Source organism: Numida meleagris, chromosome 5, assembly GCF_002078875.1.
Source record: "Numida meleagris isolate 19003 breed g44 Domestic line chromosome 5, NumMel1.0, whole genome shotgun sequence".
Lineage (NCBI taxonomy): Eukaryota > Metazoa > Chordata > Aves > Galliformes > Numididae > Numida > Numida meleagris.
The window spans coordinates 30,780,661-30,799,125 of record NC_034413.1 but is presented as its reverse complement, the minus strand read 5'-3'; the positions used below and the strand labels follow the sequence as shown (position 1 = coordinate 30,799,125).

The window sequence follows — 18,465 nt, the reverse complement described above, 5'->3', positions numbered from 1 at the left end:
TAGATTATGCCCGTGGAATGTCTAGAAGTGTGGCTTTAAGCCCTAAATACAAACATATTTAAAACTCTTAGTGGAACCTTTCCTGGGGAGCTGGTATTGATATGCTCAGTTTTTTCTGAGACATCAAAATAAATTTACTTCAGCACAAATTAAGCAAAATAAAACACGACAGTATTCTGAATCTAGTGCACTTGTTTTTGATTTATGTCTGTTGACTGGATATGGACATCCAGATAACTTTGTATTTCATACGCATGTCTTTTCTTTTTCTTCCCCTCTAATTTTCTGTTCTTTTTTCCTCCCACTTTTACTTAGAGTATTGACTCTCAAACAGGAGCCATGCTTTTCCAAATATGGATTACTTAACCAGAAAATGGACATACCTGATACATTATCCTGAAATGTTTTCAAACTTTAAATTACCATTGCAGAACAATCATTGAGTATTGGGTCTTTCACCTTTGCTCTCTCACATGCATTCTTTCTATTAATCAGTTCAAGTATTATTAGGGAAACTTGATTATAATTGATCCCTTATCTCCCACTGTCTGCTTTGTCCATTATTTCAGGAAATTATCGAGGACACTTACTTGAAATTTCTAAACATGAGATGAATCTCCTGGCAATCCTTTGATTTTATAAGTATCTTATGTCTTATCAGAATATGACTTCTGTTCTCTAAAAGAAGTTTTCCAATATCTGGCAAATAATGTCTGTCATTGATGGCAAAACCATGGTCTCATGGATCATTTCACCTTATAATGGATGTCTGGTTAGACTGAATGTTTGATTTATTGTCATGGTTTTTATGATTTTCAGTTATTGGTATTCCACATCATAACATCATGTAGTGAATGTACCTGGTTCTCAGAAGAGAAGGACTACCACATTCCCCACGGTACTTTGCTCCCCTGTTACCATTTGCTGGTCAGAGGGAAAGATAAAAACTCGCAGTTCACAAGACCTTGCTCTCTTTTCCACCCGTCTCTCGTCCTGGCAGCTTCTCGCTCCCTAGCCGTCTTATCGTCGGTATTAGAGTAAGGCCTACCTTTAATTTTGGACACTCTCTCTCAATTGTATTGGATTTACCAGCTTAAATTGTAATTATATTGTATTACAGTGTGTTATTTTGCATTCCAATATCTTATTTAGTAAATTAGTTTGTTTCTCCTCAGATTGTTGCCGCCGTTTTGTTTTTAGGCCCATCTCCCTACCCTTTGTCCCTTTTCCCTTTCATGGGGCGTGGGTCCGTGGGTACCCCGCCCCATTTGTCATGGAACTGGGCCAAACACCCGTAAACCGTTGACATTTATACAATTCAGTATTCAGATATTTCAAGTTTTATTTGTTTTTGCAAATTAAAGCATTTTCATAATACAGAAAAAAAGCCCTACTCCAGTATTATTCTATGAAAGAAAAGTTCAAGTGGCATTTGGTCTTCCATTGGAATAATGAAGAAAAGTCCAGTTGTAAGAAGTCTCTTATTATGTCAGGAAAAGGATGACAAAATAATACATTATAGGTGTACAAAGAGTTTTCTGGAGATCTGTAACATCTTTCTTTTTTCTTGGCTAATTTTGTTTTGCTCTTTCCCAGTTGATGGAAAGAAAGAGTGATCAAAACTACTTGTCTACACAAAACAGCTTTCACACCTATCATATACTAGTCACATTCACACATACCACGTTTCAAACATGTGCAGTCTTACCTTTATCTTGCTGCCAACTCCATCACATCTTCATTAATCTAACTGCTATGTGTGGTGTCTCTGGCCAGATGACTGCCATAGTAACCAACTGTTATGACAATAAATTTACAATGCTTGGTGTGTGCAAACATATATGCATTCTACATATAGAGCAGAAGGCAATTAGTAGGAAACTCTACACAACCAGGATACATCATACAAATTAATCCTGCTCCACAAAAACATATCAGTCAGTACACAGGTAAAAAATACTTACAAACCCTCTTCTTTCCCCCAACCACTTCACTGACTGTCAAACTCAATATACTGCACAAACACCACTCAGTTCTAAACAGTCCTAAACAAAGAAAACCTGGGATTGGTGAGCATTCATGGAAATGTAAACTGCAAGGAAAACCTGAAATCCAACAATTTCCCAACAAAAATTCTGTTCCAATAAATTTTCAGTTTCTGAAATACATGCAATATTACCATACCTGACACCTTTACAAGTCCTAGCTTTGAGTTCCTGCAATCATGCATTTGGATCTAGGAAAAAACTATTCAAGAGAGAATTGTCATTTACATTTCTGGTAGGAAAGCGTCACAGTACTGCTTTCTCTCTTGGCAATCTCCATCTCTGTCATTCAGTCAAGTATGTTTTGCAGGCATACACAACTAACGCATCATCTCTGCTCACAATCAGAAAGCAGCTCCTTGCAAGAAGGCGACAACGTTTTACAAGCAAACACCAAAACACACTAAGCACAAACCTACTCACTTACATTCCTATCCCCTTCATACATTTCTAAAAACTCATTTCACAGTCCTTCCAGAAGTGATCTCTGAAAGCTCAAGGTGAGGAAAAAAAAAACATAAATCTTTCAAGATCTAAGAATTTCGTGGCACTCAAAAGCTGTTACTTTTTGTTTTATTCTTTTGTGTGTGTTTTTCTCAGCAGAAAGCAGATTGTCCTTCTGTTTTTTTCTAGCTATAAATGGGTAATTCATAAGATTTATGATAATATGTTTTCTATTAAAAAAAACACCACAAAACAATACACAACAAACGTATAGCACTGCTAATTATAGAGAGTTTCCTTCTACTGTTATATTTCACAGTTCACCCATGGTACACTTAGCATGTAAACTACCCACAGAATGTTATTTTTGTGCATTTAACTTGAAGAAGCATTCTTCAATATGCAGTATCCTTCATTTACTAGGATTGTATCCTATGCTACTTCATTTTGATTTCTTCCTCCCTTAAAAGAATAGAAGAAATTAAGAAACATCTACCGTTCACATAAAGATGGAGTCCTAATTAAATTTGGTGTTTGGTTCATGACTGTCTCTTAGCGGTAACTTAAACCTCTGCTTTGCAAAAGTCCTATGCTTTCGTTGAGATCCTTTATTCAATTTTACAGCAAAGAAGCAAGGAATTAATCTCAGTTGGATTCTGGTAGGGCAACTAAGACTACTTTACAGTTTTGGAGAACTACTCATAACCATGTTTTAGTAAGACTCATCCATGAGATCTTCATGAAATAACATAATAAAAGGTTTATCCCTATCCAGATACTGATGCTCTTACCTCCTCCTTCTCTTACAGCTTCCAGTACAAGTTACACTGTATATACACAGGTTGGAAATTACAAGGATTAACGTCCAGTAACCAATGACAGAATAGTTTAAATTGGAAGGGACATCTGGAGGTCATCTTGTCCAATCCTCTGCTCCAGCAGAGCCACCTAGAGCAACCTGCCCAGAACCAAGTCCACGTAGCTTCTGAGTATCTCCAAGGACGAACACTTCACCACCCATGCTCCATCGCCCGCACAGTAAAGACTGCTTCTTAATGTTAAGACAGAACATTCTGCATTTCAGTTTGTGTCCAGCACCTCTTGCCATGGCACTGGCCACCACAGAAACAACCTGGCTCGGACATCTTTGCACTGCCACTTCAGGTATTCATAGATATTCATGATGTCCTTCCTGTATCTTCTTCAGACTACAAGTTCCCACTCCCTCAGTCTTTACTGATAGCAGAGATACTCTAGTCCCTTCAGCATCTTTTGATCCTCTGTTGTAGTCCTGCCAGTATGTCCATATCTCTCCAGTACTGAGGGACCCAGCACTCTGGGTACGTCCAACTAGAGTCGAATAAAGGGGCAGAATCAGATGGCTAGCTGATAGCAAGAAGACGCAGTATGCTAGGGCTCTTCTACAGCCAATAATCACAGACACCTGCAGGAGGAGATTCATCTTTACTACCTGAATGATCTGTATTTAAATATAAGATGACTTATCCAAAGTCAATATCAATTTCTGTTACTGGCTGTAAGGAAACGCTTATCAAATAACTGAGTCTTTGACTCTGCTTTTCACAGGGTTAGTGTTAAGCTATTGTATCACATGTAAAATGACAGTGAAGCAATATTATTATCAGTATTATTTCCATTCCCCCCAGTACCAAGTCCAGAAACAGAGAAAACACTTGACACATTAGGAGGAAAGGAAGGCAATTCAGAAGAAAGTTTTCCAGAGTGGTCTCGATCATGATATTAAAAAAAAAAATGCTGCAACACACAACATTTCAAATGTATTAAATCTGTGGGATTTAAGAAAAAAAAAAAAAAAGACTGGAAAGCTAACAGGGCAATATCTGGAAAAAAGCCAAGAAGAACAGGAGGTAAAAAAAACCAGAGTGTCAAAGCCAGAAAATGTATCATGCAGAGCTGATAGGGAAAAATTGTCTTCAGGACAGTTTGTTTAGAGCAGAGTATAAAAAGAAAATCAGAAGAGATAAAAGAGGAAAAAAAAAAGTCTTGGTAAGAGAGAGCAAACTCAAATATCTAGAAGAGAAAAGGAAGCATAGAGTCAGCCAGTTGTTTGGTGAGATCTTAACATTTACATGGATCAAAAGAGAGACTCCAGAAGAGTGCTTCTGTGCAAGCAAGCAGATTACAGGGCAGATGAGCACACCGAGATAGAGGATGGAGAATGTAAGTTACGCAGAATATAAAGTGAAAAGAAATAGCTCAAGTTGAGGGCTCACACAAGCAGAGGGGAATCTGAAAGCTGCAGAAAGATAACATAACGAGCTGGAAAGCTCTTGCTAGATTGCGTCAATTTAATCTGAAGAAAGCATGAGACAATGGTGAGCAACTTGGGACCAGCACTTTAACACGCTCATTCTCATGAAGCAAGACAGCTCCTTCATTTGAAGAACTGCTCCTCTACACTTAACAAAATGCTAAAATAACAAGACCTTAAATAAAAATACACAAGTTCTTCATATTTGAATAAGGCCTCATGCTCCTGAAAATGTCTTGTTTTTTTCAGACATATTCATTGGTTCAACACGACACTATTTCCACACACAAACTTTAAATTTAAAAGGTAACTATAAAATTTTAATCTTTAAAAAACATCAGGTCAACATCCAAAAGCCGTAAGGATACATGTATTTTAAGCTGCAATAATCAAAGTCATCACAGGCCGAGCAGATAATTCAATTTCTTAGGCTACTTTCTACTGCAGCTAAGTATTTGTTGCCAAGAACTGGGCCATGCTAGTACAATTGTAACATGCAAAGTAGTATTCCATCTGTAATTTCCAATTACTTGGCATGATTTTAAAATCATAGAATCACAGGATATCCTGAGTTGGAAGGGACCCATAAGGATCATAGAATAGCTTGGGTTGGAAGGGACCTCAAAGATCATCTAGTTCCAACCCTCCTGTTGTGTTAAGGGTTGTCAACCACTAGATCAAGCAACAGATCAGGCTGCCCAGGACCCGCATCCAACCTGACCTTGAACACCTCCAGCAACGAGGCATCCACAGTCTCTCTGGGCAACCTGTTTCAGAACCTTACTGCCCCCTCAATGAAAAACTTCCCCGACATCTAATATAAATCTCCCCTCCTTCAGTTTAAAACTCCCTTGTCCTATTATATCTGCCTGTGTAAAAAGTTTATTTCCCTCCTGTTTATAATCTCCCTTTAAATACTGGAAGGCCGTAATGAGGTCTCCCCAGAGCCTTCTTTACTCAAGACTGGACAAGTCAAGCTCCCTCACCCTGACTTCAGAGGAGAGGTGCTCCAGTCTTCTGATCACCCTTGTGGCTCTCCTCTGGACACTCTCCGAAAACTCCACATCTTGCCTTTGTTTGGGGCCCCAGACCTGGACTCACTACTCCAGATGGGGCCTCACAAGTACAGAGCAGAGAGGGACAATCACCTCCTTTGCCATGCTGGCCTCTCATCTTTTGATGCAGCCCAAGATACTGTTGGCCTTCTGGGCTGCAAGTGTACACTGCTGGCTCATGTTAAGTTTTTCATCTACCAGGACTCCTGGTACAAGGATCACTGAGTCCAACTCCTGGCTCAACACAGGACCACCCAAAAATCAGACCATACGTCTGAGAACATTCTCCAGACACTTCCTAAACTCTAGCAGCTTAGTGCTGACCAAGTGCTATGACTACTTGCGCCTGAACACCCTCTCAGTGAAGAACTTACTCCTGATAACCAACCTGACCCCCATCTCAGCTTCATGCTGTTCCCTCGGGTTCTATCATTGGTCACCAGAGCGAGAAGATCAGTGGCTGCCCCTCCACTACCTCTTGCAAGGAGATCATAGGCCCTCAGTCTCCTCTTCTCTAGGCTGAACAAACCAAGGGACTTCAGCTGCTCCTCATACATCTTCTCCTTTAGACCCTTCATCATCTTTGTAGCCCTTCTTTGGGCACTGTCTAATAGTCTTATGTCCTTTTTGTATGGTGGTGCCCAAAACTGCACACAATACTCAAGGTGAGGCTGCACCAGTGAAGAGTAGAGTAGAACAATCACTCCCCTCAACCAGTTAGCAATGCCATGCTTGATGCATTCCAGGATACAGTTGGTCTTCCTGGCTGCCTGGGCACACTATTGACTCATGTTCAATTTGCAGTCAACCAAGACCCTCAAATTTCTTTCAGTGGGGCTGCTTTCCAGTGTCTCATCTCCCAGTCCATGTATAGCCAGGGTTGTCCCTTCCCAAACTAGATCAGTGACAAAACAAAGCATAAAAAAGGCTCTTTTTAGTATTATGTTAGCATTACTTTAACATCTATTCATAGAGTTTTGCTAAAGAGTGTGGATTTAAATTCCACTGAAGTCAGTGGGAAGTATATCACCATGTGCAGTGTATTTCATGCTCTAGTGCTTTGATCATTTTGTCTTGTGTTATCTCTGTGTGCTTACACACTTTTCCTTGTTGAATCATTAAATGAAAAGGTCAAAACATTCCTGTTATTACAAACTAAATAAAGTGACCCCTCTATGGTAAAGGTGGTAGGGTTATTTTTTTGTTGTTTTCGTATCATATCTTTCCTGAGCTTTTGTTATTTCTTGGTGACTCCATATTGCAGCTCACTTGAAATCTATTGAAAGACACAACTCTACTAAAAACTCACATGACCATGGCTTAACAAGAGCCTCCTTGTCTATAACAGCCTCTCTACAGCTATGTTTCCACAGAGTAAGCATGACTATACCACAAAATGAACTGCTCTCATAAAACACTTGAACTACATAATTTGCAAAGCCCAGCAAGATAGGCTCCATACAGCTTTGTCATAGAAAAAAAAAAAAAGGAAGAAAGCAAGAAAATCGCTACATGACTATAAACCTTGTTCCATTCCTTTGGCAAGCCCATCAAATGTCTCTCTTATCCATTTTCCTTTGCCCTACTCACGCTTTAAGACTTAAATACAATATAGCTGGACATTTAGTTGCACGTTTCCTGGAAAATATATTTGAACTGAGCTGTGATCTGGCATGAGTGCTTCGGTCTTTGTCAGCTATCTGCTGCCACTGGAAGACTCCTTGATCCTGCCTATGAGTTGAGCATTCTGAAGAAAGCTTTCCTTCACCAACATCTATTATCACTAGGGACAGTTGCTTCTCATTTATTTCTTCTTATTTTTTCCTCAGAAGTTGTATTATATACAACACTAGCTGCTATCCCAGGGGCTTACATAGGTCTGAGCAGTTTCAAACAAAAAAACAACCTATGTATTTTTCATAACTTCAAAACTGAGAACTTCCAAATTCTTTTTCAGGTAAGTAAGAAAATCTTACTTTACTGCAGTCTAGACAGTATGAAACTACAACTGTATATGGTAATGCTCACAGCTGTCATTTTTAAAATAATTGGAAAGGCACCGATAATAAGAGTAAGTTTGTTTCCTGTGAAGAGTAACAACAACAGTTTATCATAAAAGTCCTACGTCACCTGTATTACAGTTGTGAAAAGGAGTGTTCAATGAATTATATGATATTCAGTCCAGAAGACGATGCATGAGAATGCATACTCTCATTCACACAAACTTAAAAGAAGAACAAACCATCACTACTTCAAATGGAGCAATTGCTTTTCTATGTGAAGTTTTATGCATCAAGGTAATAAGTATTAACAATGAAGCTAAAATTATGGATGTATATGCAGGATTAGACAAAAAAGGAATAGTATGAAAATGCAAACCAGAACATGGAATACCAAAGAAAATGTACAACATGAAAACAATAGCAATAGCTTGCAGCAAGTTAAAAACAGAAGTATCTCTCAAAAGCAATACATGGTAGGATTCAGATAGGAACGGAGGAAATAAACCAAGGGAGTACAAAAAGAGAAATTAAGCAAAGAAGTCACTGAAAGATCTCTGCAGAAGGTTGTTTAGTAAGCACGAATCAGTGATTTCTGCTTTAACAACTTTCATCTATAATAGAGGCAGAAACACTCAACCTCGCAACATCTTTCTTCTTTGGACTCCAATTTACACAACTCTCCATAACCGACCTTATTTTAACTTAGTATTAATTGAAAAGGTCTCTCTAAGGACAAAATTACAACTTTTGTCTTAAAAAAAAAAAAAAAAAAAAGCTATTTCTATTCCTTGTATCATATTTAGTCCACATAGCTTAGATTATGGGGAAAAAATCAGATGAAGATACAAGCAGCACAAATTAAAAATAGAAAAGCAGTTCATCAATGGAATACTTGTTCTTGGATGCTCTTAAAAAAGAGGAGGCTTAAAACTGAATGAAAAGATGCAATGATAAACACGCTACATGGAGAACAAACACCACAGTTCCCATTGTTAGTTTGCAGAGGAGTAGAGTAAATTAAGCGTTCTGCAAGCAGAACAAACACCAAGCTTTAAGGACATTATCTAAAATATCAAGCATGGGGAAGTATTCTAAGTATGGCTAGTATTTTGGCTAAAAATTATAAATGGTGATTACAAATGCAGTCCTTTTCAAAAGTCAGTTTTGAAGACAGGAAGAGTGACAGCTACTAAGGTTATCTAATAGAACTGTTTAGAGTTGTGTGACACTGATCTAGCACAACACCTTATGCAAAAGTTCCTGCAATACCTCTTTAGTCAGAGAATGTTGCCAGAGTAAATTATTTCATCTCACATCAAAGAAAATAAAAAAGTCTACTTTCTGTTATATCTCCATATTTGCATTTTTCTAGCAGCACTACACTTGCATGCTTATGTTCAATTTAGCACTTCCAAAATCCTGCTCCTGTAGTGTTGTTTTTCAGTCAGCATTCTCACATATTGTTTTTTGTTGGCTTTTACACTCAGAACCTCTTAGTATTCATCTTGATTACATTTTACATTGTTAACATCTGCCTCTGTTACCTGCTTTACTTCCAATAGGCTTTTATGTACAACTTCCCAAATGTTATAAGCCTTCTAGATTAAATTTGTCAGCAAATACGATCGGTACAATCTTCACTTGCTTTATTTCCTCATGACGACTTTTTTTTTTTTAAAAAAAAAAAAAAAACTACTGCACAGTTTCAGTACCTCAAGTAAGTAATACAACTTATTAAATCCATAGCTGTTAAGAGTTTTGAATTTATCACATGAAAACATTCTGGTAACTAGGGGTGCACAAAAGCAGAATTTTACACTTATGCTCAGGGTAAATCCATGTACTCAGAGATGCGAATGCTACAGATCATTTGCTCCATTACATTTTTTTCAGTTAATTTACAAGGTCTATTTTTTTTTCCCCCAATCTGAAAAATGGAAATTCTTATTTACCACTTTGTTCTGTGATCTATGCAGCTGTGACTGCAGTTCTGCATCTATGCAACTAAGCAATAAATAGGTCAATTGGATGTGTAACCTCTACCATTCCTCTTTAACTCTTAGGTTCTTAAAGAGTCCTCAGAAGCTGAATGCTTAAAATTCTAAAGCTTCTTTTGCCAGTTCTTTATGAATTTTTCTATCTGGCACTACTGCTGTTACACACAGAAATTACAAAAGGCACTGAAGCAACAAAGCCATACCTGCTAAATGCAAGTCATTGAAAATCCAGGCTCACTCCTCCATCCCTGCACATTTCAGAATGCAGTCAAAGGTACAGAGATGGATTACTGAGTAAGAGGAAGAAAAAAAATGATCTTTTGCATTTTATGAAACTTCTGAACTTTTACTTCTGAAGGTTTAGCCAGTGTTTTGGAAAGGGTGCTTACCTAAGGGCAGAGGCCTCTTTTTCAAAGTGTCTCAAAACATTGTATTCATGCAGGCAATTTTTATAATAACTTCTAAAAAGCAATAGTTACTACAAAGATACCCATACCAGCCTGTAGGCTTCTTGAGGAAAGAAAGTTTCTACCTGCACGTAGGAAAGAAGAGAATTACTGGAATTCACAAAAGAACAGAGTAACTTGTTAACTTTAGTATGCTACCATTTCATACATAGAAATTTACTACATACATAAGAAAAATGTTCTATTTTAAACATTGAATGTAATCTATAAAACTACAGCCTGGTCTACATAAAAAAAATTGGAAACTGCAGTAAGTCCTTGTCTAACAGATTTCCAAAGATCTGAATCTGACACAGCATTAGTTCTTGTTTAAATACAATTTAAAAATTTAAATGTCTCTTCTGCCAAATAACAATTCTCCCCTCTAAGCTTTCTACTGGAAAGAAATGAATGCACACACATGTATATACCAGGCCAGGCTCCTCCTGGTGGCGTGTAGCAAAAGGACAAGGAGTAATGGCTTAAAACTTGAACACAGGAAGTTCCATACTAACGTGCGGAAGAGCTTTACGTTGAGGGTGATGGAGCACTGGCACAGGTTGCCCAGAGAGGTTGTGGAGTCTCCTTCTATGGAGATACTCAAAACCTGCCTGGACACTTACCTGCACAACCTATTGTAGGGTACCTGCTCCAGCATAGGGGTTGGACTCAATGATCTTGAGGTCCCTTCTAGCCCCTACAGTTCTGTGATACACCCTAAACGGAGCAGAATTTTTCATCTGTAACCCATGACAAAGATGAATTATAAACATTTATTGAGCTAACAGAGACCTCCTTCACAAATAACTGTCACATTAGAAATGCAGAGCCAAAGAATTAATGTTTAAATTGGTTCCAAAGTAATGTTTGTATTTTGAATGTTGAGTTTGGGGAAATAAATTCCCAAAGCTGTTCGTATTCAAATTAGATTGTACTGTAAAGTTGGGCAATTTTACAGCATTTCTAGAGCTTTAAAAATTGATAATCTTGTCATGCTAACTGTACTTATGATACCTCATCTACACAGATCAGAAAAAAAGTCTTTTCATTTCGGGAACATTATCTACCAAGGTTTGCTTCTAATTCAACTGTAATCATATTTTAGTAAAGTTGTTTCTCAAGATCTCTTTGTGGGCTAGCATCTGTTCGATCCTTTCAGCTGAATATTAATACTCTGCTGATAACTGATCAAATGTCTTGCAATTGCTATAGCAATGCAATAGAGTATGAGAAATCCTGGCAGCCATCCACTTCTCAAGAAAAAAATAAGAAAATTTTTTAAATAAGCTGTAGAGAAAAGGTAGCCTTCTACAGGAGCATCCTGCCAATGGGAGAGAATCTAATTTATATGTCATTTTCAGGCCAGTGATCTGCAGAACATAATCCTATGAGGACTGATTAGCTTCTCACTGAATTAGCTAGGCCAGAGGAAAAAGGGTAAATTAGTCTGCATTGAATTGAAAAGTGTAAATTGAAGACATTAAATTAGTTTGAAAAGAAATAAGTAAAAAAAAAAAAAAAAAAACGAACTTACCAAACATGAAGAGGACAAAAAAACCCTCTGATTTGTGACACATAGTATATATGATGAAAGTAATCGTAGACTGCCTTCTATATATATTGATGGATTTTCTCTTGCAAAAGGTTTCCAAGCAGCCACAAGCATCAGGAAAATCTGTTACACTGCCCTCCCTTGTGCTAAACATTAAATATTCTTGCTTAATAATAAAATCTAACAAATCTTATTTACATCCTTTTTCCTATTGCCTCTGATAAGACTAGTTATGAGAGTGAGGACTCCTTGCAAGCAGAAAAATCATGGGATAATGCTTACAGATTGAACAAATAACTTGATGCACTAACTGACTGTTTGCTTGTAATGTATATGAACAAGAGAAGAGAAGTTTTGCCTTCAAACCTAACTTTTAGATTTCTCTACTTACATTACTGCAATGTGCAAAAGTAATGTTGCACCAATTTGGTATTTTTTTTCCCCACTTAAATACTATTCCTCCTCAAATTTCAGGTCCAGCAGAAAGTACTAGATACTTATGTATATAGGTTTGGGACAGACAGAAAAACTTAAGTTTTTTGTTTGCTGTTGTTGTTTTACTCAGATGATGTTCTTCCATTTCTTGCTATACTCAGCTGTTGATAGGGCACTTTAAAATTCTCAAGTTCTCTTATCCCCAAAAGTAGTAAATATAAAATGCCATAAGTATCATTTTACTACAAGAGCTCAGTATTTTACCTGAATACATTAGCATTACTTATGCTTTTATGACACCCACAATCCAACACATTCATGACCGATCACACTTGGGGCTGTGTAAAGGCACTAAGCAAGTGCATTTGGAGGTTTCCTATATTCTACATGAAGACAGTACCACAAAACAATGCTGAGATAATTGGTCAGAAAGTGAAACTCTGAAGTGTTTATTGAGATAAGACAGTTTAAAATCGGAACTAGTGAAGGAAGATCATCTTGGGGAAGATGGCTACTCTGCTTCTATATACAATATTCATTTAGTAGGTAAGCAAGTCAGATTCTCAAGTGGGCTCCTTGGACTTTACTCTTCCCCATTCACACAAGCTTAAGTATAAGCTGTTGAAGTATAAATTATGAGCAAGTCACTGAAACATCTGTGACCTCATGAATGTGTATTAATTATCCCATTCAGTGTTTTCCACTGCAGAATAATTCTCTTTGACATATTTTTGATTACAAGAGAAATTCAAAGAGATTAACACCCTTTTTTTTTTTTTTTTTTTTTTCCCTGAGAGACTGTTGTGAAATGAAAGAACTATCTCTATTGGACAGACTTTTCTGCTACTTAGCTGCATCTCATTAATAGGGGTACAGTCACACATATTAAACTGAAAATTCTGTCTTTTTCTTTTTCCCTGCCAGTAATAAGTGACTTGAGTTTTTAATAAAACTAAGCTATAATCAGAAAAAACAACCTTCAGGTCAACAATTACTAATATGTTGTTCACTCATTTGAGTGCTGTATTTATGTACAGAAAACCTTGCAGATAAAGTTGCGTGATTAAGTTAATTAGATTGAGCTTCTTTGTCATTTAAAATGGCTGCCTCTGGACAAACTGATTTCCCCTTACTTTCCTCTTCTTGTTTTACAGTCAAAACTACGAGTAAACCACTTTATAAATAAGAGCGTAAAGTGGACAACCACAGCATGACTCTAATAATAATTACCTATTTTAAAAAGAAATAAAAAGCAAATTACATAAGCTTTTGTGAAGTCTCACGAATACAAAAGAATACATACAGTCTTAGTGGGTCATCAAATGCTACACAAAGGTCCTATCTGATGCACTGCACAATCCTTCTTAATACCCTCTTTCCTATCATCCTGTTTATAAAGAATTTCTTCACATGAAAAAAAATCTCTCACCACTGAGAAAGTATTGGCCATCTTTTCAGAGATGGATCTTGAGGCAGACAGCTGTGCCTGTGGGCCTAGAAAGCAGTTCAGTCATTACAAGGCCACTAATATTAGTACCTGTGATTTAAACAGCTACTCTCTATCAAGCATGTGGATAGATGCCAGACAAATTAGCATGTAAGACCATGTACATAATGAACAGTAAGGAGCCCTTTAGGGCCCAAGGCACTGGCTGCACACTTGTACAAGCTCTCCCCGCATCAAAGGAATAGCTTCAGGCAATTTAAGCGCAGCAAAATTTAACATCTTTTCTGAAGTCCTACAGGTGTGTCTGAACCCTAACCTACTGAGTTCCAATATAGTTCATACTTCCTCTTCCATTAATTGTGACTGATAAAAATGTTATCCCGTACAGTACCTCCTCACAGAAACAAAAAAGCCAAAACTCAAAGCACAAAGATAGTCATGCACTACATTTCCCAGGGTCTTGAGACTCCTATTAACACAACTAACACTCATGTGTGAATCATCAAATCTGAAATCCTTTTAATTTAATTCACAGAACTAAATGCAAACATTACAACTCAATGCATCCAATTCTAGCCACTGTAATTTTTTTTTATTTAACTATTAAAGACTCCTACCAGAGTTAGGAATGCTAGAAAGCAGTGGCTTGTTTAGATCTGCAAAAGAAAACATTTACATGCATTCAAATAATTCTCTTTTCAGAAGAGAATGAAAAATAAGTAATATTAAGAAAAAAACCAAATTATTCAACTATGAAAAATATATCATTAATGAATGCTTGAAATCATACTCTGATTGGGCTAGGGCATTTACCAAAGGCATTTCAAAACAGGCAAAGCACAGCTTTTAGAGTGTCTGACTTAGCTTTCTTTTAATTTGTGTCACGATTTTCCTATGAATAGGCTATATATTTTATAACACAAAGGTAGAACTTATTTCTCTTGTTTTGACTATAACTTTTATCAATTCACTGAGAATTCATTCACAGGATGAGAGTCGATAAACACAAAAAAAGTCGCAACTGAATCAAGCCTTCAGATTTGCTCTCAAACTGTTCTAACAACTGTAAGTGCTAGTGTCCTATGAAGAAATGCCTACTCCAAAAGTTAACAGTAATATCTAGGTTAAATATCTCAACAGAAATCAGTGAAAGTTTGCAACATCAGTTAATTCTCCCTGGCAGAAGCTGTCTGTGGGAACTGCATCAGGTCACATCAAGACTCATTTCAGTCCAACACAGGTGTATGACGCTAAAGCAAAAAAGAATCTGTGTTCCCACAGTGTTGATGATAAACAAGTTTATAAAGCTAATGCAGACACTCTGTTCAGGTAGATTTGTACCAAAATTAACTCCTCCCTTAGCTTTCATAGAATTAAGTTTGATATTCCATATTCCATCCATCTCCTTCCTCTGCAGCCACACTCCTTTCCTGCTTTCCTCTATGATATTTCTCCCCAAGATTGTCTCATTTGCTCTAATTGTTTCTCTAAGTCCTTTCCAAAGAAATCTACAAAATTCTTGTACATCTTCGATTCCTAAAAAGTAGCCTCAGGAAAACTCAGAACAGCAAGACCAAAAGAAACTAAAAAACATGCAGTGAGCTAAGAGGTTCGTACTGAGGTTAGTCTGTCTCAGACAAAGAGAGATGAAGGATCATCATGGACTATGAGCGATTTTGGCCATTTCTCCTAGCCAACCACTTTTGAATGAATTACAGTGTTGTTCACAATGCTAAAGGAGTTTAAAGCTGAAGAGGAAGTACTCTAATAGCAATTCGTCTTCATGGAAGTGGGTGTATTATTTCCAGTCATCTGTTATATATCTCTGTCAGCATTAACTGGTGTGATCTGTTATGGCAGTTTCTATGTTCAATAAATGACAATGCTATAGTGATGCCAACCGATCAGTTCTGTTCTAGTCTGTACCTTGATAACACAGGATGGAGTGGGAGAGAAGCGAAGGGGGAGATTTCAGTGGTGACCTTCCCAGGGAACTAGGAAAGGAAGAATGATAACTAAGATTCATTCAGAAAAAGAAACTTTCGCCTTTTATGGACTTATGAGTGAAACTTACCTTGAGTTTGCCAGGATGTATGACTACACTGAAACGTACTGCTCAAAGCATATGCCAGGGGTATATATATACTTATACCCAAAAGTAGCTCAAAAATGCAGAAGCCAGGGATCACTGTAGCCTAGGATAAGATTTAACAATGTAAGAGAGGATTTATGACCCAAACACAGACTATGAGTCAGTCTTAAAGCACTGTGAAACGACACTGCCCAAGCACTTTCTTCCTTGTTGGCTTGTCTGTCTTCATTTCATTTCTTTCTATGTTTCTACACAATTCAATCACAGAAAGAAACTGCACAGGTAGTTTTCCAAATGCTCAATAAAGTAATGTTTATATTAAATGAAAGGATTAAGATGCAAAGGTTACTTCAGAATTCAACTGTTTGCAGATCCTTCTAACTACTGCTCTATCAGTGTTTTGAATATTGACAAGGACTGCCATCTGGCTGAAAGCAGGAGTGGCTGGTGGACCCTCATATGTGTAATGTTCCACATAATTAAGAAGTTAACGATAAACAGGTCCCTGATACTACAGGACAACATTTGGTGAGACTGTAACATTATTGTGGCTAATTGAACATCTATTTGCATGACAAAATCCTATCCTTAGATGCACTCCATGAAAGGGATTGTCTAACATGAGAACGATGTGTTCCAAGCCCCTCATGCTCATTCCTGGCAATTCCTAGGTACTGATCGAGGACGGACAGAATAAGATATGCATTAAAAATGATATAATTATCTACATATTTTTAAGCTCTCTGACACTTGTAATTCATACAGGTACCACAAACAGATTTGTAGGTACAATCAATCAGAAGGAGCACTAAGAGCTCTGCAGCAGAGCTCTAACAGGAGTACCTTACAGCAGGCAGGACTGCTCCTGGTCTGAAGTGATGGAAAAGTAGGATTATGCAAACAGTATGTAGGAGAACTCAGGAAGAGGCTGTCCTCTGTCTTTCAACTTAAACCTTTCTGGTACTTTCTCATGATGAGCTTTTATTTTTATTTTTCCCCTCTTCTGGTTATTCACTGTGCAAAATACATCATTCAATCTGCAGTATATTTTAATGTAATTCTCAAAACTTGGCTCTTGAGACTAGGAGGAAAAAAAAAAAAGCTAACTGCTGAGAAGTAGCACACAGCAATTCCACAGCCATATAATTTTTTGGCAGAAAAGGGATATGAATTTGGCTCTTCCACAATGTTAATAAATGCCACCACACAGCTAGATTATGAATTAGCTTGAAAGAGGCTTCTCCCAGTTTGTCTTGTTAGAGCTGTTTCACTATGCAAGCTGAATATTATTTGCAGCAAGAATTTGACCAATGGTTTTGCAGGTGAGTACCAAAGCCCAACTCCTTCTCAACAGATGAGATTATTTAATCAATAACAGCTACATTCATATTTAGTGCTTAAGTTTAAGTGAATCAGAATCAGGTCAGCCACCATTCCTGGTCAGCTCTGAAACACAATTTATGTTTCTCTAAGGACCTTAAATATCCAGTAGCACATTTTTATTGTAATGATTAATGCAATTTCAAAGTATGACTAAAGGAGTCAGAAACTTATGTGATTGATTTTAGAGTTTGCAGACTACATTTCAATGAGATATCATACAACAATACTATTTAAACAAGAAAATTAATTTCTATTAAATTAAAAGTAAAAACTCTCAGGAAGAATTGTATAAGAATGCATCATTTTTTAAAATGGAGAAATGCAGATGCTATTTAGGAAAGGAAGAAATTTAGCAGAAGACTAAGGGAACCCATCAATACATACAGAACAGTTTAAAATGGTTCAAAAACTTGTCCTTTTCTGAAGAATTTTTGTATATTTTCAGTAGAAAGCGCTATTTGACTGTGGAGAATATACAGAATGAAAAACATTTGTTACATTCGATACAGGTGACCTTTATTTTCCCTCTACATAGATCCTAACCTCTAATTACCTCTCCAGATGTTTAGAGATGTTCCTTACATCTAAACATTTAATTTTATTTTTAAAAGATATATTAAAGGATATAATCGTGTTGATCATAATTAATTCTATTTAATATAATATCAATACAGTATTATATATGCGTATTAGATCTAAACATCTCTGGATACTTAGAGACATTAATTAAACACCCTAGACAATGACTCTCTTAAGTATTCACAGCTAAGACCAAGTCCTGCTTGATGAAAAAGCAATAGTGATAAAACGCTTGGTCTCTGTTTCTTTCTGAAGGACCAAAAAATGGCTGAAAACAAAAACAAAGCCATGAAGCTCTCCAGAGGTGTGAGTAGACAGCGGAAAAGAAGCCTCACACCAGGCACTCACTATCAGCTCTTAGACATTTGGCTATGAGTCTTCCGACAGTCTTAAAATATTAAGATCTAATAAACTTCTTCAGTGAATACTTAAGGATGTCTTTCCCTTGTCATCTTCAGCATTGAGCATGCATTAATTCTTTACAGAAGGGCATGCTTAGTTTACCTTTTTGAGTGAAAGAGGAATTTGATCATATTCCACGTCACAGCTTGGTTCTTCTGCACACAAACACTTCAATGCCATAACGTGAAAAAAGAAAAAAACAACAAAACAAACCACACATTCCAGTGCAAGAGGGGTACTGTAGTAGGGCTGGGCAATTATTGTAGCCAACCAAGTCATCTTTCACTGGCAA

The 18,465-nt window shown here is 37.1% G+C and overlaps 2 long non-coding RNA genes across 7 annotated transcripts in view; both read right to left on the bottom strand.

The window, feature by feature from the left end:
* The window catches only part of LOC110399833, a 296,244-nt gene that overhangs the window by 104,160 nt on the left and 173,619 nt on the right, over positions 1 to 18,465 (bottom strand). The window lies entirely within an intron of this gene.
* Positions 1,803 to 13,027, bottom strand: LOC110399835. The gene is made up of 3 exons (XR_002439435.1): positions 10,227 to 13,027; positions 10,041 to 10,127; positions 1,803 to 3,933 (listed from the first exon to the last, which is right to left on the bottom strand). It is a non-coding gene; the product is annotated as an uncharacterized LOC110399835 (long non-coding RNA).